This window comes from Oryctolagus cuniculus, chromosome 12 (assembly GCF_964237555.1).
Source record: "Oryctolagus cuniculus chromosome 12, mOryCun1.1, whole genome shotgun sequence".
Lineage (NCBI taxonomy): Eukaryota > Metazoa > Chordata > Mammalia > Lagomorpha > Leporidae > Oryctolagus > Oryctolagus cuniculus.
The window spans coordinates 137389-159802 of NC_091443.1; the positions used below are offsets into that span (position 1 = coordinate 137389).

Here is a 22414-nt window from a genome sequence, read left to right on the forward strand (position 1 = left end):
GGTCACCCAGGTGTGGGTGTGGACACCCAGCTGCGCGTGCAGGCCCTGGGTGTGTGTGAGCGGGCGTCAGGCGGGCGCCACGAGAGCCAAGGGCCTGTGGAGGCCGCCAGGCTGCCGTTGTGCCGAGCTTGCCCGGCGGTGTGACCGGCAGTCCCCCACCCACCCCCGCCCCAGCGAGAGGGGAGCTGGACGCTGTCCTGCTGCTTCGTCCGCTGGGTGCCTTGGCCCACAGGGCCTGACGGCCCAGCCCTGCCGCTTCCCTCGCCTGCAGCAATCCTCCTGGTGGGGCTGCCTTGCGTGGACTCTGGCTCTTGAGGTGGGGGCGCCCCCTGGGCTTCACACTGTGCTGTGAGTGTCCCAGGGACCTGCCAGGAACTCCGCTTCTCCACCCCCATGGGCCTCTACCCCCCGCCCTTCCTAGCCGGGGCCACTGAGTGCCCACTAGACTGGGCGTTGGGAGGGCAGCGTGTGGGGTGTGCCCCTCAGTCATGTTTGTTGGGTGGATGAATAGGTCTGTTCTGTGCTCTCTGTCCTCCTGTCTGGCCCGCCTGCTACCCACAGTGAATCACGGTCACTCCCATGCGTCCAGCGCCATTGCACTTGGAGTTGTGGCCGGCAGTTTGTGTTCAGTAACTCATGGTGACCTGATGACCCCTTAGACCCATCACAAATTATTCCTGTTTTGCAAGAAGTGGAACAGAGGTCCCAAGAGGTTGAGCACCTCCCCAGGCTCCCTCGGCCCTCACCTGCAGGCTCCCTCAGCCCTCACCTCCCCAGGCTCCCTCAGCCCTCACCTCCCCAGGCTCCCTCAGCCCTCACCTGCAGGCTCCCTCAGCCCTTACCTGCAGGCTCCCTCGGCCCTCACCTCCCCAGGCTCCCTCAGCCCTCACCTCCCCAGGCTCCCTCAGCCCTCACCTGCAGGCTCCCTCAGCCCTCACCTCCCCAGGCTCCCTCGGCCCTCACCTGCAGGCTCCCTCGGCCCTCACCTCCCCAGGCTCCCTCAGCCCTCACCTGCCCAGGCTCCCTCAGCCCTCACCTGCACGACCAGGCAGTGTGATTTCAGAGCCTGTGCCTCTACCCCTGGCCGTCTGTGGGGGTGAGGGGCGGTCCCTGGGGGTTGCAAGTGCTCATTTCGTCCTTTCTCCTTCCTGCCCACAGATGGGAAGGTCAGGTCAGTCTTCATAAGACGTGGTGGAGATTAAGAAGGGGCACAGTCAGGTGTGGAAATGGCCATGGCCTCACAGGGACTTGGGGGTGGGTGGCACTCAGCTGGCACCTGGGATTTGCCACTGAGCCGCCCACACCTGCACTGCCATCCACTACATCCCACAGAGCTGCCTGTGGGCTGGGAGCGTCCAGGCCGAGTGGGCACCCAGGCACTGTGCTGTGGTTTCCACACTGGGGCAGGGGCTTGGACCCAGGGCCAGAGGAGACGGCCAAGGCGGAGACAAGGCTGGGGGTCCTGGGAGAAGGAGATGTTGAGGGCCCGCCTGCTTAGCCTTGGCCCAGATTCCAGTGGGGACAGACTGGGACATGTAGCGGCAACACAGCCCCAACCCTCAGGGACCTGAAATCACACAGGTTTTGTTCTTGCTTCATCAGCCTTGGCACCAGGCTGGCACCCCACTCGGTGCAGGGCATTTGGGGGCCCCTGTGAGTGTCTTTGCCCCTCTCGGCCTGTCTAGAAAGGGCCTTGTTGTGGCTATCCCTCCTTGGCCCCACCGCCGGCACAGTCTGGGTCCCAGTCTCAGATGCAAGTGGTGGGTTTGGGGCTCCTGCCAGTGTGAGGTCCCCTGTTAGCACCAGGACGCTGGGCTGCTCCGCAGGCCCACTGCTTCCCCAAGCTTTGTTCCTTGCCTCCTGCAGCCACTGAGCTCTCCCTGATGTAGAGCTGGCTGGCCCCTGTAGTCTCTGTGGTCAGTTCTGGCCACTGGTCGGGGATGAGAGCCACAGAGCCAGGGCACACCTGGGGCTCACAGCCTTCCACACTCAGCAAGGGGAGGGGGTGTGGTACAGCCTGCAAGACCCCATGCTGTCCCCTGATACAAGGGCGTTGTGCTGGGACCAGGGTCGGGGACACCTCCCATGGCTTCATCTGTGGTCCAGAGGAACCCTGGGCGTGCCGAGCCCTCCCCAAGAGTCCAGCAGTCAGGTACCATGGAGGCTAGGACAGAGCTGTGGGTTGGCCGGGCCACACTGCATGCCAGGAGCCTGAAGAAGGAGCCCGGGTCACGCGGCCCCAGCTATGGATGGGCAGAAGCTGGAGGAAGCCAGGCATGGACAGGCCAACACCTGACCTTGGACCCCTGACCTCTGGTGCTGCGAGTCTGTGATGTGTCTGATTTCTGATTGCAAGGTTCTTCGAGTGTTTGTGTCCATGGTTTATTTCCAGTCACTGGGTAGTGTTTCATTGTGTGGTTATCACAGTTTCCTTTTTCATTGCACCTGTTGTATGTTGGAACTATGTGCAGGCTGATCCTCATGCAGCTGTTAGGAATGTGTGTGTGTGTATACATTTCTAGTTTTGTTGGTACTCGTCTAGGACTGAGATTGTTGGGTGTTTAATTTGATAAGAACCTGTAGGGCCGATGCCTCCTACAGCGGTGATATCCCATGTGAGTGCTGGTTTGCATCTCAGGCACTCTGTTTTGGATTCAGCTCCCTGCTAACGCACCTGGGAAAGCAGAGGAATATGGCCCAAGTGCTCAGGCCCCTGCCACCCACATGGGAGACCCAGAGAGAGTTCCAGGCTCCTGGCTTCAGACCAGCCCCAGCCCTTTCAGTCATCTGGGGAGTGAACCAGTAGGTGGAAGCTCTCTCTCTCTCTTTGTCTGTTTCTGTCTCTTTCTGTCTGTAACTCTGCCTTTCAAATCAAAGAAATAAATCTTACTTTTTAAAGTAAGAAGCTATCAATATTTTCCTACAGGGTTGCCCCAGTTTCCATTCCTGTCACCTCATGTTCCTACCAACCCTTGAGACAGATGATTGCAGGGCAGAGGGTCTTAATCAGGAGATGAATAAATAATAGACACAAATAATAAGCCAGGCCCACCTCCAGTGGTCCTGACTCAAGGGGTTGGGAATGAGCGCCCAGACTTGAGTTCTTTGACAAGAGCAGACCAGAGCTGTTGCGTCTTGGTTCAGGTGCTGTGGACGCCTCTGCCCTGCATCCACACGTTTGTTAGGTTCGTTGTGCCATGAGGCCCCACAGTGAGCAGGGACTCGCAGATGGGTGGACTAGCCCACAGGTGTGTGGTCAGCAGAGCCACTGTGACGCTGGGCACTTGACTCCTCCAGGCAGACCGCGTCCAGCTCCCTGCACTCACCGACTTTCCGGCTTTGTCTTGGTTGGGGCAGCCACATCACCAGTCTCCAAATGCTGCATCTCTGGTGGAAAGTTGTGGTCTCACACTGTCTGTGCTAGAAAGTTCTGGTGTCGCGCCGCCTCTGGTGGAAAGTTCTGGTCTTGGAGGCACAGAGCGAAAGCAGCCCTCTGGGAGCTCATGACGCTGTGTCCCCGTCGCTAGGCCTCCGTCTGCCCTGCTCTGTTTGTTTCTGTGTGGCTGCCTTTGTCCAGTGTCACGTCACACCCGAGTCCATATGACCTTCCGTGCTGCTGGGGATGTCACCTAGACCGACGGCACAAGCTGAAAAGCCAGCGAGGGGGCCGAGGCCGCAGCCCGGGGTCTGACAGAGCTGTGACGCACACAGTGTCCCTCACTGTCAGAAGAGCAGAGGCCTGTGTGCTGTCCTCCTCCAGGACGGCCCTCGGGCCACGGAGCCACTGCCACACAAGATGACCACACAAGATGTCCCCAGCAAAGGCTTTGTGGCCCTGCGGCTCAGGCTGCGTCCCAGAACAGGCCACTGCGGTTTCATTTTTTTAAAGATTTATTTATTTATTTGAAAGTCAGTGTTAGAGAGAGAGAGAGAGAGAGACTGAGAGAGAGAAGTCTTCCATCCTGGTTCACTCCCCAGATGGCCTCAACAGCCAGGGCCAAGCCAGGCTGAAGCCAGGAGCCAGGAGCTGTTTCTGGGTCTCCTACGTGGGTGCAGGGGCCCAAGCACTCGGGCCATCTTCCTCTGCTTTTCCAGGCCAGTTAGCAAGGAGCTGGATGGTAAGTGGAGCAGCTGCTGGGATGCTGGTGGCGCAGGCCATGGTGTCTGTAAAGTTCCCCAGGTGAGTCCCACCATTGAGCACAGCTGCCCCCGAGAGAGCGGCACCAGTCATGAGGTGGAGGTGGGGAGCCTGACACCAAGCCTGCAAGATTCACACCCCTGCACACGTCTCTCCTCCCCGCCCCGGCTCTGGTAACAGTTACGGGCACATTGCTCCTTTTTGGACTTCCTGTTCAACTCTGGTGTTCTTGGGTGGGGGACATTCTCCCTGGGGCTGGGGGTCAGGGTGTGGAGGGCACCCATGTTCAGATGTCAGCCCCTGTCGCGACTTTTCCCACGGGTGGCACCCACTCTCAGCCAGGTTCTCCCTGTGGGCTTCTCGGCTCCCGACCACACTCCCTGCTGCTGACCACAGTGCCCCCTCCAGCCTCTGTGGGCCTTAACCCTTTACAGACTGCGTGGGTCCCTGCCTTTTCCCTCTCTCAGCTCATGGCAGTGACACTGCCAGCCCCAGACTCCGGGTCACGTTCTCGGAGAAAGCGAGGTTGTGGGTGAGCACTCTGCAGCTTCCGGGCTCTCCCTGTGCTCATCATCCCCTCACCGCTCCTGGCCGCTGAGGCTCGAGCTCCCCTCAGCACCCCCACTGCTGCCCTGCCCATCCCCCAGGGCCTCCTGCTCAGGACCCCTGCCGGCCTCCATCTCCATCCCATTGGAGTGGCCAAGCTGAGGGTCCCGCTGGCTTCCTGAGGGCTGAGCCAGCCGTTTGCAGCCACAGCTGACCAGGTTCCTGTTTGTGAGCACCCAATGCTCCTCTCTTGGCCCCTCCCCAGCCTCCTCTGCAGCCTCCTTTTTCCTCACAAACTGTGAAATGCAGACATCACCATGCTGGTCCAGGCGCCCTCGGCTTTCCCGTCCAACTCCTCACACCCTTGCCCAGCGACTGCGTTTCACCTGTAGTGCGGAGGTGTGTGTGTGTGTGTGTGTGTGTGTGTATGTATATATCCAAAGGCTTCTTCGTCCTTTTTGAAAAATTTGGAAAAATGATAACATACAAGTTGTGCTCTTAGCTGCTTCTGAGTGACCAGCTCGGTCATGCTGAGCACATTCACGTTGTGTGACCGGTGTCCGGAACTTCCGTCTTGCAGAACGAGGCTGTGCTGCCATCACTCAACCCCCCAGCCCCGCCTCTGCCCAGCCCTGAAGACACCTTCTGCTTCCCGTCTCCGAGGGCCCCTTTGATGGAATCACACTGTCTTTTGCACGTGGTGCAATGTCCCAGGCTTCATCCATGTCGGAGCGAGTGCCCGCAGCGCCTCCCAGTGCACCCGTGTAGTGCAAGTTGGTCTGTCGGTGGATGCTCAGGTGCTTCCCCCTCTTGGCTGCTGGTAGAGGGCTGCTGAGGTGGGGACGTGCTGGCGCCACCGGGGATCCTCCTTCCAGTCCCTTAGCGTGTACACTCAAAAGTGGAGTCGCAGACAACATGGGAATTGCACTTTCAAATTTTTTTAAAGGTAGGAGCTGTCTCCTAGTGCCTTTTTAAAAAAAGATGTATTTATTTGAAAGGCAGAGTTACAAAGAGGCAGAAGCAGAGACAGAGAGAGCTTTTCCATCTGTTGGTTCACTCCCCAGATGGCTGCAACAGCCGGAGCTGGGCCGATCTGAAGCCAGAAGCCTGGAGCTTCTTCCTGGTCTCCCACGTGGCTGCAGGGGCCCAGGCACTTGGGCCATCTTCTACTGCTTTCCCAGGCCACAGCAGAGAGCTGGATGGGAAGTGGAGCAGCCGGGACTGGAACCAGCACCCACATGGGATGCCAGCACTGCAGGTGGCAGCTTTACCCGCTATGCCACAGCGCCAGCCCCACACTTTGAATTTTTTGAGCTGCCACAGTGGCTGCACCATTGTACATCGACATTGTCTGCATCCGTTGCCTGTTGTGCGAACAGAATGCCACAGCCGGGTCCTTTATCAAGAAAATGCATCTACTGCTCACAGTGTTGGAGGCTGAGAAAGCCAATACGAAGGTGCTGGCACCGTAAGCTTTCATGCTGGGTCTCAGCATAGCTGAGGCTTCATGGGGTGAGAGGGCCTGTAAAGGAGGAAGCTCTTAGGATGTGGTGTCACTCATCTGATAAATAATCTACTCCCCTGACAGCCAAGCCACACCCCTGACATCCAAGCCACGCCCACAATAGTCAAGCCACTCCCCCAACAGCCAAGCCACGCCCCTGATAATCTCTATTTTATGTTTTCCAGAAACACTGATAACAAACAGAACAGCTTCATGAGGCACAATTTTTATTCGAAGATCTATGAGGATGTAGCAAAAACAGAAAACCGTGCATGTTTTTCATTGGTTAACGTGAGTGTGGAAACCCCAAGAAAGAACCCGCTGGACAAGGCTGTCCTCCCACGGGTGTGGCGGCAGCGGAGACCAAACACTTGCCCCACGCCCAGCGCCAGGTGTTGTGGGTTTTAGCGCTGACCACGTGGATGGCATTGCAGTGACCCGCAGGGCAGATGGTGTGGAAGAGGGGAGGAGCCGGCCTAGACCCCAGGGTCAGGATGGGCGGGCTGGGCGAGGAGTGCGGGTGACGGGCCGCGGGACGTGACCAGGCAGGTGTGTGGAGCCTCGCCTTTCCGGAACCCTGCGGATGCCCCAGGCCAAGCTCTCAGGGCGGAGATGACCCGGCCCGGGCAGCTGTGCTGACTCTGGGTGGGGAGCGGGCATGGGGCTGCAGTGGGCAACAGTACCACTGAAGCCCGAGGCATCCCCGAGGGCTTCCCTTGCAATCGACGCCTCAGAGCAGGACGGGGCCACTCTGCCAGGCAGCTGTGTCCATTTGACAGAAGCCTCCGGCTCGGCGTCCTGCTGCCCTGCGGGGTTCCCCAGGACGTGCTGCGTCCCTTCGTGCCTGAATTGCCTGGAAGAGAGCAAAGCCTTGAGGACAAAGGTTCCCTGTCTTCGTGCTGCTCCTGGCCGCCCCATCCTCTGCACACGGCCGGCACTGGAGCCAATGCCCACAGGGGATGCCGGCCTCATAGGCGGCATCTTTACCTACAACAGGGCCCCCAAACCTGTGCTTTTTAAAAAGTAAAACATCACGATCACGTTCAGTTTATCCAAGGAAAGCCAGGATGCTCCGACATCAGAAAACAGCTGTGCAATTTGCATATTAGCAGATGTGGGCAAGAAGCTGGGCAGGCAGCAGGCAGGTGGGCCCTGGTGAGGTGCAGGGAGTGAGCAGCTGGGCCCTGGTGAGGTGCAGGCAGTGAGCAGGTGGCCCCTGGTGAGTGCAGGAGGTGAACAGGTGGTCCCTGGTGAGGGGCAGGAGGTGAGCAGGCGGGCCCTAGGGAGTGCAGGAGGTGAGCAGGTGGCCCCTGGTGAGGGGCAGGCAATGAGCAGGTGGTTCTTGGTGAGTGCAGGAGGTGAGCAGGTGGGCCCTGGTGAGGGGCAGGAGGTGAGCAGGTGGCCCCTGGTGAGGGGCAGGAGGTGGCCTGACAGGTCATGGGACTCCTGTAACAGCTGGCATCTCTGGGAAGCCTCACAGGTGGAGAGAGACCTGTAGAGGCATTCCTCTTTTCCTCTTAAAATTAGGAACAAGACAAGAATGGTTGCTGTTCAACATATAGACAAAACACATTATTTATCAACAAGATGGCTACTTATGTAAAAACCCTTCAGAAACTACAAACACCTAGTATTAATGAGAGTTCAGGGGTCGGCACTGTGGTGTAGCGGGTAAAGCCGCCATCTGCCGTGCCAGCATCCCATGTGGGCGCCAGTTCAAGCCCCGACTGCTCCTCTTTCTATACAGCTCCCTGCTAATGGCCTGGGAAAGCAGTAGAAGATGGCCCAAGTGCTTGGGCCCCTGCAGCCACGTGGGAGACCAGGAAGAAGCTCCTGGCTCCTGGTTTGCGATCAGCGCAGCTCCAGCCATTGAAGCCATTTGGGGAGTGAACCAGCGGATGGAAGACCTTTCTCTTTGTCTGTAACTCTGCCTCTCAAATAAATAAATCTTTAAAAGAGTTTTAAAAAATTTGCTAGATTCAAGATGAACTTTAAAAAAAAGTAACATTTCTGTATTCTAGGAAAAATTAACCGGGCAGTAAAGTAAAATTTTGCAATAACAAAAATGTTAATGAAAAAATAATGCTTGAGATGTTTATAAACATTTTAAAACAAGAGCAGTCTTACATGCATGCGTGGAACAGGACAGAGCCAAGCCATAGAGTCCTGTGGCTTCCGAGGCCCCCAGAGTGGTGTGGGGACAGGGGATAAGTGTGGATGTGCTGAGGCACAGTGATGTGATTCATGTCAAATGCAATGCCATCTCAGCAGCCTCATGTGTGCGTGCACATGTGTGTTCACATGCGTGTGTGTGCACATGTGTGTGCATGCATATGTGCAGTCTCGAGCATCTGCGTGTTTACATGTGTAGAAACACGTCATTTGCCTTGTATACATGTGTGTATGTGTGTGCACGTGTGAGTGGGCAGCCTATAAGAGGTGAAACCTGTGTGTTGGGACACTTCCCCGACATTCTATGCAGATGACTGGTCATCCTTGGGGGAGCGACAGCGGTGAGGAGGAGCAGGGCCCTGGCACAAGGGACTCAGGGACCCGCCCCTTGCGGCCTGCTGAGACCAGGGCAGTGTGGCTGTGACGAGTTGGGTCCAAGGCCTGGGTGTGTAAGCCCACCAGTGTCACGCCACCCCCCCCACAGAGCAGGTCTCCAGGACCCCAGGTCGAGGCAAGTCACATGGGCCTGCTGGACACGTCGGGAGGGCAGTGGGAGTGGAGCTGCGTGTAGGGACCATGGCCTGGATGACCTCTCCACAGGCTGGGTCCTGAAGCCCTGGACTCGGCTGAAAGCGAGGGGACAGACCAGAAGAGCAGACCTCGGCGAGAGAGGCTCCAGGCCCCTCCCACAGCATCTCCCTGCGTGGAATGGCGCAGAGCACACCGAGCCCTTTCTGTCCTCCTGGGTGGACGGCCTCCCGGGCAGCCGGAGCCGCTGGCGAAACAGCCGGGCCTCTGTGCAGCCTAGGGTGGCGACAGTGCCAGGCCAGCTCCTCCTGGCCACAGAGAATGGGCCTCTCTGTGTGTGCTTGTTTGCTTTGGTTTCAAGCTAAAAAAAAAAAAAAAGATTTCACACATAATTAGGGCTGTGGCAGGGAGATTGTGCTTGAGGTACTCTTACTGGAAATAGCGAGAGGGGGACAAGGGAGGGTTGTGTTCCTCGTCCAGGGGCAGAGAAGGAGGGGGAGGGGGAGGGGGCAGGAGAGGGGAGGGAGCAGGAGGAGGAGGAGGAGGAGAGGTTTAAGGAGAAGACCAGGGCTGGCGCCTGGGTGCAGCTGATTAAGCTGCCACTGGCAATGCTCCAGCTGCTCCACTTCCGAGCCTACTCCCAGCTAATGGCCTGGGAAAGCAGCGGAAGACGGCTCAAGTGCCTGAGTCCCTGCCACCTGCATGGGAGATCTGGATGGAAGGCTGAGCTCCTGGCTTTGGCCCAGCCCAGCCCTGACCGTTGCAGCCATCTGGGGAGTGAACCAGCGGATGGAGGACCTCTCCGTCTCTCTGTTTCTCTCCTTCTTCCTCTCTCTCTCTCTCCCTCCCTCTCTCTCTCTCTCTGCCTTTCAAATAAACGAACCATTAGGAAAGAGTGGACTTGCCTGGTACTGCACTGTGCGATGCATCTGTTTCCTTTCTTCTGCCCGTGCCCCCCCGCATGGGCACCCCTGGTTCTGCCCCCTTCATGGTCTCACTGGGCGGTCCCTAGTGCCGCCAGGGAGCCTGAGCCTTGAGAGAGAGAGAGAGAGAGAGAGAGAGAGAGAGAGAGAGAGAGAGAGAAAGGTCTTCCTTTTCCATTGGTTCACCCCCCAAATGGCCGCTACGGCTGGCGCACCTGAAGCCAGGAGCCAGGTGCTTCCTCCTGGTGTCCCATGTGGGTGCAGGGCCCAAGCACTTGGGCCATCCTCCACTGCCTTCCCAGGCCACAGTAGAGAGCTGGAATGGAAGAGGGGCAACTGAGACAGAATCCGGCACCCCAACCGGGACTAGAACCCGGGGTGCCGGCGCTGCAGGTGGAAGATTAGCCTAGTGAGCCACGGCGCTGGCCTGAGCCTTTCTCTAGCTCGCGTTTCCCACCTCTCTCACCACGCTTCGCTTCACTGTCACATCCCATTCACTCTGGGCCCCTTCCCCATCTCGCCCCCTGCGCGTGTCGATGAAGTCTCTGTGAGGGTAGGGGAGACTCTGCGGCTCTGTCCACTGCTTTGGGCCTCGGCCAGAGGTCCAGGCGGCCCGGCCACGCCCTGCATCCAGCAGCAGCCCCTGTGTGACGTGGGCAGAAGCCTCTTCAGGAAGCAGTAGGAAGTCCCTCTCCTGATGGCTGGGGCTCCCGCGGAGCAAGAGTCTCCAGCCTGCACTGTGGTGCTGCTGTGGGACAGTGTGGCTGCCCCTCTCTGCAGGGTGGACGCATCCACCCTCGGGTCTGTGCCACAGCTTCACACACTCCTCACCTGTGCTGGCCCTGGGGGAGCACACGGCTCTGCCTGCCGTTGCCCTGGCTGCAGGTGTGACGAGGACTCGAGGCCCAGGAGCTGGCCAGGGACACAAGTGCTGCTGTGGTCCAGGGAGAGGTGCAGTGGTTCTGGCACATGTGGTGGATTGGACCAGGAATGCCCTCCTTTATCTTTAGGAAGCAGCGGTGGGCGGTGTGGACACATGGGTGTGGCTGAGCTGCAAACACAGGCCACGGGGCGTGGGATCCGACTGTCGCCTGGGCTGCCTTCTCTCCTCTCCTCCTGCCTGGGCCAGCCCCCACCTATCCTCTGGGCAAGGAGACTGGCAGGAGGGGAGGCTGAGCTGGGCACCTGTGTGGAGTCACCCCTGCGCCCTGCTCAGTCCCGGGGTCTGAGGACAGCAAGAAACCTGGAGCAGCTCCACCTGACCCAGCGACGAGACGGGGGTGGGCAGAGTGAGGGGAGGGGCGGGCGTGGCCGGGGCCACAGGGCTCCTGGGGCGATGGCGGCCTGACCCAGCTGACCCTACAGTCCAGTGCATTGGCCTTCTTCCTCAGTCCTGTTCCTCCTCTTCCTCTCCTCACATGCCTGTGAGCCATCCCTGGGTCTCATTTCCTTGTATCCTCCCTGTGGTTGTTGGTCAGCCCAGAACCCACCTGCAAAATCCGGCAGAGACTCCAACTTCACACCCCACAGCCCATCGCCAGCTCCAGTGTCTTTCCAGGGCTCTCCCACCTCCCTCGGCAGCGGCAACACCGCCCTTCCTGCCTGGAGGCCTGGAGGCCCCGAGGCCCGGGCACCGCCCTCTCGGGTCTCACTTTCTCTCCGAGCAGCAGGAAGGAGTCTGCGCCTGAACCAGGAGCCAGCCCCACCTCGGCTGTGCCCCTGCCGCACCACACCTCTCCCCTGGCTCCGCCGTTGTCTCGTCCCAGTTCCATGTCCAACCAGACTTTGCTCAGAAGCCTGTGTTAAGACCCGGGTCAGCCCCTTCACTGCCCCTCACTTCACTTGTCACCAAGAGCCACGGAGCTCCAGGGCCCCAGCTCCTGTCTCTCTGACCCAGCAACAGCTGCCTCCTCCCCTGTGGGGAGCAACTCGGACTAGACTGTTACTGGAATTAAGACTTATTCTGTGCATCTGCTCTCCCACAATATGGCGCTGAGAAGGGAGTAACAACTTCTACGCAGCTGCCTCTCGCCAACTTGAGTGATGACCTGCAGGAGCTGATCCTGCTCCTGATTGGAGGAGAGCAGCGTACTCGGCGTGTGGGTAGCAGAGTTGGGATTGGTGGAAGAGGACTATAAAGGAGGAGAGAGACAACATGCACCAGGAACATCTAAGGGGAACACCTGAGCAGCCCCCGAGAGAGCCGGCCGGCGGTGTGCCGCTCCCCCGCGGAAGTGGGGAATGTGGCAGGGGGAACCGCCCTTCCACGGAGGTGGAAGGGTCGGTAGCCAACCCGGGAAGAACCAGCAGCAAACCCGGGGAGGCCGAGCAGACGAAAGAACAGCGCAGGGTCCTGTGTCGTTCCTCCACGAAGACGGGGAGCGACACTCCCCCACTCTGCCACCTGCTCCCGCCTTGGCGCTCTTCCGCCCCAGGCCTTTGCGTGTGCTGCTACCCTGAGCTGTCTGCTGGCTCCTTCTCCCGCTCTTCCTTCAAGTTGTAATCCCAGCCACCCACTCAGGTCCTGCTTCTCCCTGCCTCAGCTCCTCACCAGCCTCGTGGTTCTCCTGCATGCCCGTCACTGGAGCGGAAGTCCTGAGCATCTCTGGTTTAGAGGCAGACATGGCTCTGTGTGTGCATGTGTGTGCATGTGTGTATGTGCATAAAGGCAGACATGGCTCTGTGTGTGTACGTGTGTGTGCATAGAGACAGACATGGCTGTGTGTGTGCACACGTGTTCACAGAGGCAGACATGGCTCTGTGTGTGCACGTGTGTGTGCATAGAGACAGACATGGCTGTGTGTATGTGCACACGTGTTCACAGAGGCAGACATGGCTCTGTGTGTGTGCATGTGTGTGCACATGTGTTCACAGAGGCAGACATAGCTGTGTGTACATGTGTGTGCACAGAGGTAGACATGACTCTGTGTGTGTACGTGTGTATAGAGACAGACATGGCTCTGTGTGTGCACACGTGTTCACAGAGGCATACATGGCTGTGTGTGTGCACACATGTTCACAGAGGCAGACATGGCTCTGCATGTGTGTGTATGTGTGTGCATGTATGCATATGTGTTCACAGAGGCAGACATGGCTCTGTGTGTGTGTGCACGTGTTCACAGAGGCAGAAATGGCCTCCTGCTTGGTAGCAGTGGGGTGGGGCAGTGGTGGCTCCAGCAGCTCAGAGCAGCCTCTGGGAGGTACAGATGCAAACCCCTGGAGGCTGGGATGTCAGGGAACCAAGTGGAGCCCCTGTGGTGTCTGCTGTCACGGATGAAGGGTTTTCCCTGTGAGAGAAGGTGACTAGTGTTGATTGAGTGAAAACTCTACACACATTGTCTTATTTAATTCTTAGAAAAGAAAAAGAAAGACCAAGCATCTTCCCCAGCTGGAGCTGCCAACAGGGGCTCCAGGCGCTGGCAGCTTTGGTGTCTGGGGAGGGCTCCTCCTGGGTCACAGATGCCACATACTCACCATGCCCCTGCCTGGTGGGGAGCAGGGGGCTCTGTGGGGTCCCTTAGTGAGGCTCCACGCCCACTGCTCCTCGCCCACCACCACCCTGGGGTTGGGGGCTCCGTGTCAGAGTCTGGGGGGACACAGACGCTCAGCCTAGCACCAAGTGAGGGCCACATCTTGTGTCTGACAAAAGAGGACGTGGAGTCCTAGACAGGGAGTGACTCAGCCCACGCCGAGTGTGGGGGCTCTGCACCCAAAGGGGCCCTCACCTGAAGCCCCACCCTCTTGCCCCTGCAGAAGAACATTAAAAATCAGATTACGATGGCAGAGAGGAGACACTCCTGCTGGGGACACTTTAACACAGGGGACTTCAAAAAGCTCATGGAAAATTGAATTTGAAGCTTATTTTGTTTAAAAAATTTTAGAATCCATGCATATGAGGGGTCTTCAAAAACCTCATGAAAATGCATATTATGAAAAGACTGTGCATGGATTTTAATTCTTTGCACCAAAATAAACTCATTTTTTAATTCCACTTCAAACAAATGTTTGAGGTTCTCTCAGCTAACAGCAGCTCTGAGCACCTGGGAGTGAGGGCAGGGGCCTCTGCTGCTGTCTGTGTCCCCACACCTCACAGAGGCACTGGTGGATTCGAGTGAGCAGAAACCCAGTGCTGGACAGCGGAGCAGGTGCCCATGGTAGTGCAGTGGCTGCGGAGGGCTCCAGGGCGTGGTTTGTGGGAAGCACCAAGCATGCAGTGGCAGGTGCTGAGGGACAGGAGGGGTGGGCGAGGAGTTGGAAGGGCAGCAGCCACAGATCCTGAGGGCCCTGGCATAGCTCGGGCAGTGCATCCCTTGGGTCCTGGTCCCGGAGGAACCACAGTGGGTGGCAGGACAAGGGGGCTGCCCCAAGTCAGGGCAGAATCAACGTGTGGTTGACCAGGCTGGAGGTCCTTGGCTGAGGAGTGCGCTAGAGCTTCCTGATTCCCCAGACACAGAGGGGTCTCTGCTGGGCGAGGCCACAGGTGGGCCACAGGTGGGCCGCAGGCTTGGCCATGCCCACTTTGCACCAAGCCTCCTTCAGACCACTTCCTGCTGCTCCTGCACTTGGACACCATCAGGTGTTGGCTTAGACCTGCAATGGCCGGCAGCTGCCCTCCCAGACCCTGGGTGCCCCTGGGCCCTGTGCTCTTCCCCAACACCCAGTGTCCTTGAGTGCGTTCCACCTGAGCATCAGATGGGCTCATCCGGGGCCTTCGTCCCTACACCGGTTGCTTCGTCTCCTGCCCTCAGAAGGAGGGGTCACTGTCCAGCCACTCTCCCTCTGATTGCCCACATCCTGGATGCTCCACGAGGACCCACTCCCTCTCAGGATGCCCCCCCATCCTTGGCCAGCGTCCTCTTCACCACATACCCCTCTTTTGCATTTCAAGGGTGACTCTAAACCGACAGGGCCCACATCTGGCCGCCCCGCAGCCACGAGGGGAAGCTCCTTCAGGGCGCTGCCCCGAGCCTGGCGGGCCACCATCTGCTCTCTTCTTGGCCTCACACTCAGAGGTGGTGGCTTCTCCTGGAGCAGGTTCTCTGGTCCAAGGCCCCCGGTTTCTGGCACAGGTCAGCAGGTGAGCTCAGACTGACCCACAGCCCCTGCAGCCCCATGTTCCTGACCCCTCACGGGGGACCCAGGCAGGTCCCAGCCAGCAGTCCCTCTGCCCCTGCCACGCTGTCTGCATTCATCAGGCACAAGAAGCTTGCACACAAGTCCCAGGACGGACGCCTCCTGCAGGACTGTCCCTTAGGCCTGGGAGTGAAGTCGGGATTTCACCGTCTGGGGATTTTTGCACCCTTGGTCACTGTTGGAACATCTGCCACCCACACGCCCTTCACCTGAGGGCTGAAGAGCACCCATGGGATTTTCTCCATGGGAGGTCTGTGCCAGGTCTTCAGCGGGACCGGGCTGGCTGACACCAAGCCTGCCTGCGAGTCCAGGGAGGTTGGGCAGAGCTGACACAGGCCCCGTGACAGGCTCCAGACCCCCACACACAGAGCAGCCCTCTGAGGCCACAGCGACTCCCCACGACCAAAAGCAGAGGGCTTGGGGAGGAAAAGGCCGCCTCTGTGCCTTTCAACAAATAAATGAATCTTTTTGGAAAGTGAAGAGAAACCTGTGGCAACGTGTCCTGCCAAGGAGAGGCTGCGGCCCCAGCGCTGGTGCAGGGTGGGGGAGGGTGTGGGGACGCCCCTTCCGGCCTCCGTCTAGAGTTCTCCAGGTGCTCCCGTGGCTTGGGGCGTGTCGCTCCCCCTCTTCGTGGAGGAGCAACACTAAGCCCTGCCTAGGCTTCATATCCGAGTCACGGCACCATTATGTCGCTCCCCGTCTTCATGGGGGAACGACACAGGACCCTGCGCTGTTCTTTCGTCTGCTCGGCCCTCCCCGGGTTTGCTGCTGGTTCTTCCCGGGTTGGCTACTATCCCTTCCACCTCCGTGGAAGGGCAGTTCCCCCTGGCCACATTCCCCACTTCCGCAGGGGAGCGGCACACCGCCGGCCGGCTTTCTCGGGGGCTGCACGGGTGTTCCTTCAGCTAGATGTTCCCCATAGATGTTCCTGGTGCATGCCGTCTCTCTCCTCCTTTATAGTCCTCCTCTGCCAATCCCAACTCGGCTGCCCACACGCCGAGTACGCTGCTCTCCTCCAATCAGGAGCAAGTCCTACAGTTTATTGATTGAACTGGAGGCAGCTGTGCGGAAGCTGTTTACTTCTCTCCCAGCGCCATATTGTGGGAGAGCAGATGCACAGAATAAGTCCTAATTCCAGTAACTCAGTCCAGTCCGGATTGCTCCCCACAGGGCGAGAGGATGAAGGCGGCTGTTGCCCTTGTGCAGTGCAAGGCTCCCTGCGGTCTCTGGCCTTCACTCTCCTGCCCGTAGCCTGAGGCCAGGCTGAGGGAAGGGTCCTGGGCAAAGCCTGCCGGCTGGAAGGTGAGCAGCTGAGCTAGGGACCGGGCCCTCGAGCACCCCGCTCTGCCACGGTGCACAGGTGTCTCCTGCTGCGCTGGGAGAAGGCAGGACCCACACTCCATGCCTTCAAAACACTCTTGTTGCAAGTAATGGGCCCAACTCCCGATCCACAAAACCCGGCTGCAGGGAGAACGTGGCTTTGTCTTCCTGCCCTGCGTCTCTGCTCCCAGTCCTCATTTCGTTTGTGGTGGCTTTGGTCAGCCTGTGGTTTCTCCCCTCCCTCACGGCATCCTGCCGAGGGTGGCTGGCAAGACCATGGGTCACTCTGTCATTCTTGTCCCCACATGAGAGGGCCCTCCAGATTGGGGTCACTCTCCTCGTCCTGCAGTGCCTCCCTGCTCTGCAGGGCCACAGGAACTCAGAAGGGGCTCAGGCATGCCTGCCGGGACCACCCCCACATGTCTGCAGCCTTGCTGGCCTCCCTCCTGTGAGTCTGTCTGGGTCCTGTCCCCTCCATCCTCACCAAGAAACCGGCTGCCTTTGCCCTGGGCACACCACAGCTGAACCCTCCAGGTTCCTTACGGGCCTCTTACCTGGCCCTGGGCACCAAGCCTGCCCTAATATTGCCGTGTTCCCGAATCTAGGGTCTTCATGCAGCTGCCTGCCATTATGCCAGGGCCTCACACAGAAGCCAGGGTGGTTCGTTTTCCCTTAAGTTCTGCTCCATCACCTTCTTTCCCAAGTGGGACCATTCTCAGGCACAGAACCTACCTGGTGAAAAGAGAAAACCTGAACTCAGCATTTCAGGACATTGTCTCGGCACAGTGCCACGCACACAGCCCATGGGATGCGCTCAAGAAGTTCTAGGTTGTGTGGACGCAACGTCGTGCTTAGGCTGGAGCCCCAGCCCTGCCACTTGCTTGCGGTATGACCCACACTTGTCCCCCACCCCTGGGCATGCTTCACGCTCCTTAGTGTCACATGGGAACAGCAACAACTTACAGAGTCATCACAGGACTGGATAAAGACCCTGAATGGAGCTCCAGGCTCCTGGCTTCCACCTGGCCCAGCCCCAGCCATGCCGACCCTTTGGGGAATGAACCAGCAGATGGAAGATTCTCTCTCTTTCTTACTCTGCCTTTCAAAACAAAAAATAAAATCTTTAAAGCACAGAATATGCTACCTGGCACCACAAGTGCTCCATAAACACTATTATGGGATGTTTCTGGGATCCCTGGGCCCTGTCAGAACCTTGGGAGCCCACCCAGGAAGGTGGGTTCATGCCTGCCTGGGGCTTGGGGCAAGTCCAGAGGCTGCCTGGATTGGGTGTCCTCTGCAATCTGCCCCGTGTCCTCTGCTGCTTTAGGAGGGGCTGCTGCCACTTCCTTGGTGGTGCAGCAGGTGCTGGGGTTGGGCAGGGACAGCAGAGGCCCTCTGGGGGACTCACAGCATTTCTGCGGAGGAGACTGAAGCATTTATAGCAAGAAACCAAACTGAGCTGCTACCCAGAAGCACAAACCATAGAGGAAGCAGTAGAATGAAGACAGCCAGAAGAATCCGCCTTGCAGAGCCACACCGAGCCTGTCGTCCCCTCACTTCCTCCCTTATTGCAGAGTGTGAGACCCTCTGGAGAGGAGCTGGAAGATGCCCAGCATCACACGGGGTGGGGGTCTCAGCCCAGGTCTGGCTCTGGGTGCTTCTAACTTCTCCAGGATGCACGCACAGAGGCAGGCATTTCCCCCTGAGTGCCTTGTCTCCCTCTCCTGACAACCTGGCTCTGAAGAGACTCCAGGGCTCCCTGGCCTCCTGACTTAATCAGCCCTAGGGCCTGTCTCCGCATAGCTCAGTGACCGCGGACCCCAGGGCAACTCACAGACTTGTGTGTGTGTGCAAAATCAGTTTGCTTTTGAAAGCACGCAATGTGGCTCAAGGGCAGCCTCAAGCCCGCGCGGGTCAGGCTCACATGTGCTCAGAGTGTGACAGGACATGCAGGCGAGCCTGCAGTCCCTCCAACGGCCTCAGTGCTTTCAAAAATAGGCGGAAGCAGCAGGACAGCTCGGCCCCTCCTTGGGTGTGCTGACTCTGCCACACTGAGACTCGAGCCATCCGTGTGCCTCAGGACAACCGCAGCCTGCTGCAGAAGCCTTGCAGACAGGAGTCGGGGACGCCCAGGCCACCAGGGCCACAGCTGCTGGCCTGTGGACAGTGACTGTCAGCAGTGAGTGTAGCAGCACTGAGAGGGCCCTGGGAGGTGATGGGGCCATGGGGGCTGTGCCCGAGGGGTGAACCATGCGTGGACTAAGGGCTCGGGGTGGCCCTCACTAGGTGCTCACAGACGCTGGCACCAGGCTCCTGGACTTCCCAGCCAGCAGGACTCTGAGCTGAAGCCCTGCTCTTCGAGAGCCGCCCAGTCTCGGCTATTTCACTGCAGCAGCAGGTGCACCAGGACGGTCCCTACCACTGCCCTGGGACCTCCAGCCCACCTGCAGGTCTTGGCTGCAGTGCCTCAGTCTGGATGCACCCCGGTGAGGAAAGCACAAGGGTGTCTCTTGGGAAGTGAGCCCTCTGTTCCTGGAAGGCTCTGCCCACGCCGGCCAAGGAGCTGGGCTGTGCCCTCCCAGAGACCGCCAGGAGGCAGCTGCACCCCTCTCCCTCAGACGCACTCCCCACTGTTGTCGTTGTTGATTGCCTGCTGAGAACTGAAGGCAGGGAAACCAGCACCCTTCCTTAGGCAACCCGAGTCCCGGCTTCTTCCTGTGTCGTGCAGCCTGGTTGTTCTTGGAGCCCGTCGTGGCACACAGCGGCACTCACTAAAAAACTGCTTCCAGGTGTTTTTTTTTTTCTTCTGATTATGAAAGTGACAGGTGCTTATTATGAAAATGCAGGAGGCTGGCACCACGGCTCACTAGGCTAATCCTCCGCCTGCAGCGCCGGCACCCCGGGTTCTAGTCCCGGTCGGGGCGCCGGATTCTGTCCCTGTTGCCCCTCTTCCAGGCCAGCTCTCTGCTGTGGCCAGGGAGTGCAGTGGAGGATGGCCCAAGTGTTTGGGCCCTGCACCCCATGGGAGACCAGGAGAAGCACCTGGCTCCTGCCTTCGGATCAACGTGGTGCGCCGGCCGCAGCGCGCCGGCCGCGGCAGCCATTGGAGGGTGAACCAACGGAAAAGGAAGACCTTTCTCTCTGTCTCTCTGTCTCACTGTCCACTCTGCCTATCCAAAAAAAAAAAATGCAGGAAAGGATGAAGTTGAAAAGGAAGCTTCACCCATCATCGCACCACAGATCATCACTCGTGTATATTAGAATTTTTTAAATTCCTTTGAGACATAAGTCGTTTTCATTCCTGACTTTGGTGTCTTCCTTTTTTTTTTTTTTTTTTTTTAAAAGATTTATTTATTTGAAGGCAGAGTTAGAGAAAGAGGGAGAGAGAGAGGCAGAGAGAGAGACTCTTCTTCCCTCCTCTGGTTCACTCATGAAATGACCACAGCAGCTGGAGCTGAGCCAATCCGAAGCCAGGAGCTTCTTCTGAGTCTCCCACATGGGTGCAGGGGCCCAAGCACTCGGGCCATCCTCCGCTGCTTTCCCATGAGCATTAGCAGGGAGCTGGATGGGAAGTGGAGCAGCTGAGACTTCAACCACAGCACAGGCCCCATAGTATTTTTATTTTTATAGTGTATGTGTGCATACCAGTGGAGTGCTAATGAAACATCCCTTTAAAAACAAAACAAAGCAAAAACAAAAAAAAAATGTCTACCCTGGTTCGGGGTATTTGCTGATGTCTATGTTGTAAATGTTCCTGCCTTGGCTGACTTCCAGAAGCCAATAGTTTGACAACTGACTCTCCAAATTCCTGAAGGTTTCAGGAGGTCAGCTTTTCTAGCCACCTGCTGAGATCTTGTGGTCCGTGGCTTGGGACCTAACCCTTTTCAGTTACTGTTACAACCTTCTGCTTTGCTTTGCAAAGATCGCTTCAGGCGAGGATCACCAAAGGGTACTCACAGTTTCAACGCGTCAGTGACAGCTTCCTGACCAAGTGCAAGGGCTCAAGTACCTTTACCTTGACAGGTGTGGCAAGAGTCGCCGCACGGAAGGGGTCCCACGTGTCCTCCCCAGGAATGGAAACACCATTGCACACCGCTTGATGCTATTCCCACACAAGGGGACGAGCACCACATCGCCTGTGCAGGATTTTTACAAAAAAAAAAATCTAATACAAATGCAATCATGGAGAAATAATCAGATAGCCAGACTATGGACCTGTAAACTAAGCACTCAAACTCTTAACAGGGGTGTGGGACAGCCCAGATGAAAGGGGTACTAAAGAGACCTGACCACAAATGCAGCACACAGCCCGTGGAGGCTGGGTCAGGACATTCTGGGGACAACCGGAGAAGACTGAGTATGGCCTCGTTACATCAACATCAGCGTCTCGGGTGTGGCTAGGTGAGGTGTTCCTCAGGAAGAGGGGCGTGCCCTACAGGGCCCAGCAGTGATGTGACACAGGGTCTGCAGTTTTCTTTCAAGTGATTTTGCAAAAACAAAACACATCTATCAGATCTGAATACACGAGGGACGGAGCCAACGACAGGTGAATCTGGCGCCAGGATACGCTGGTATTCATTGTATGATTCAACTTTTCACAGAGTTCAAAATTATTTTCAAAAAAAAAAAAAACAGGGGAAATATTATTTTTTTCATAAAATATTTAAATGATTCCTATTTCCCCACCACAGGAATATACTACGATTTATTTAACCAAACTCATAGCTGAGTCAACTATTTTTACTATTGCAAACTGTGAACATCCTTGTAATTAAACCCTGGCCCACATTCATAATTGCTCCCTACGTTATTGTCAGATCGAAGGGAAGGATTTCAAGTTAGCTGCGAGGAGAGAAACCTTGGGCTTCAACGCCCATCGCCTGACCGCTCACCGGAAGTCCCCGGCGCGAGGAAGCAGCGTCTCCGCTGCCTTCTGGGGCTCCGGGGCGGCGGAGAGCGGGTTCGCGCACAGCAGCGGCGCTGGGCTGGGACAGGGGAGCGGCCCAGGCGGCTCTGCGAGGGGCAGGAGAGCAGCAGAGGCCTGGGCCTTCCCACACCGGCGCTGTGCTCGGGTAGGGCCGGCAGGCGGGCGGGGAGCGCAGCCACCGACCGGGCCGGGACCGTCCCCCGCAGAGCCGCTCCCCCGAGCCTCGCGAGGCGCCACGTGCCGGGGCTGGAAGGGGCTGGCGACCTCGCGAGGCCGCGAGCCGACTGTCCCGGCCACCCTTCCTTCGCACCTCCCTCAGGACACTGAACCCCCTCTGTGGCCCCTGCGGCGGGCGACCGCGTGGAAGTCCTCCCTCGCGAAGTCAGCGCGAGGACTCGCGTCCCACGGCCGCCCGAGAGCCTCTGACCGCGCCATGTGCCTGGAAGTGCGTGAGGCTCAGTGTTCCTGTACCGGGGAAACTGCGCGCAAGAGAATTCCGGCGGGAGACAGAGCAGTGGGAGGTAAGAGCAGCGACGTTTAGCAGGGCAGGGACGTCCGCAAGGAGGAAGGGCACCTCTGCAGACAGGAGCTGAGCGAGAGTGCCCGTCTACCTTTAGGCGGGGTGGGGGTGGGGGTTAAAGTCCTGAAACAAAGGACTTTATGGATGCAAGTGTTATCAGACACGAGGAAGGGAGCAGGGTGTTTGAGATGCAGACACTGGGCTGCACTGGGAGGTCCTGGAAGACTTGTCAGGCAGAAGGGGTGGGGACGCCCACCTGGCCGGTTATCAGGTGGACGGGGCAGGGCAGGATGTGAATATGGGCTGCCCCGAAACACCATCGGGAGGACCTTGAGATGCAGCACATGCTGGACACAGATGTCTTCTCTCTAGGCCTTCATGTCGCACACACAGAAGTTCATAACTGACTTCCCACCTCACATTCCCAGCCCCACTTCTTTTTCTCGGGAGACCTCTGGCGCACAGCGCAGGACTGCGGGGCGTCTGAAGTGTGGTGTTCAGGGATTGGCTGATCTTAACCAAGGGGTGGTCACTAGAGGGCAGCTGTTGCTGATTGGGCGGCAGAAGAACGGGGCCACTTCGGATTGGCTGGTTTTCGACCCACGTGCCAGTCGTGATTGGCTCGGAAGCGAGGGTTTTCGCGGGAGGTGGCACCACAGCGTGCCTGGCGTGGGCCTGGTCTGAGGGGTGGCGGCTTTTGCTC

The 22414-nt window shown here is 58.1% G+C and overlaps 1 long non-coding RNA gene across 1 annotated transcript; it reads right to left on the minus strand.

The window, feature by feature from the left end:
* Window positions 1-6408: 6408 nt before the first annotated feature.
* LOC138844509 (uncharacterized) lies at window positions 6409-21400 on the minus strand. Its single transcript, XR_011380396.1, has 3 exons — window positions 21157-21400; window positions 16819-16996; window positions 6409-7041 (listed from the first exon to the last, which is right to left on the minus strand). It is a non-coding gene; the product is annotated as an uncharacterized lncRNA (long non-coding RNA).
* Between the last annotated feature and the right edge of the window lie 1014 nt (window positions 21401-22414).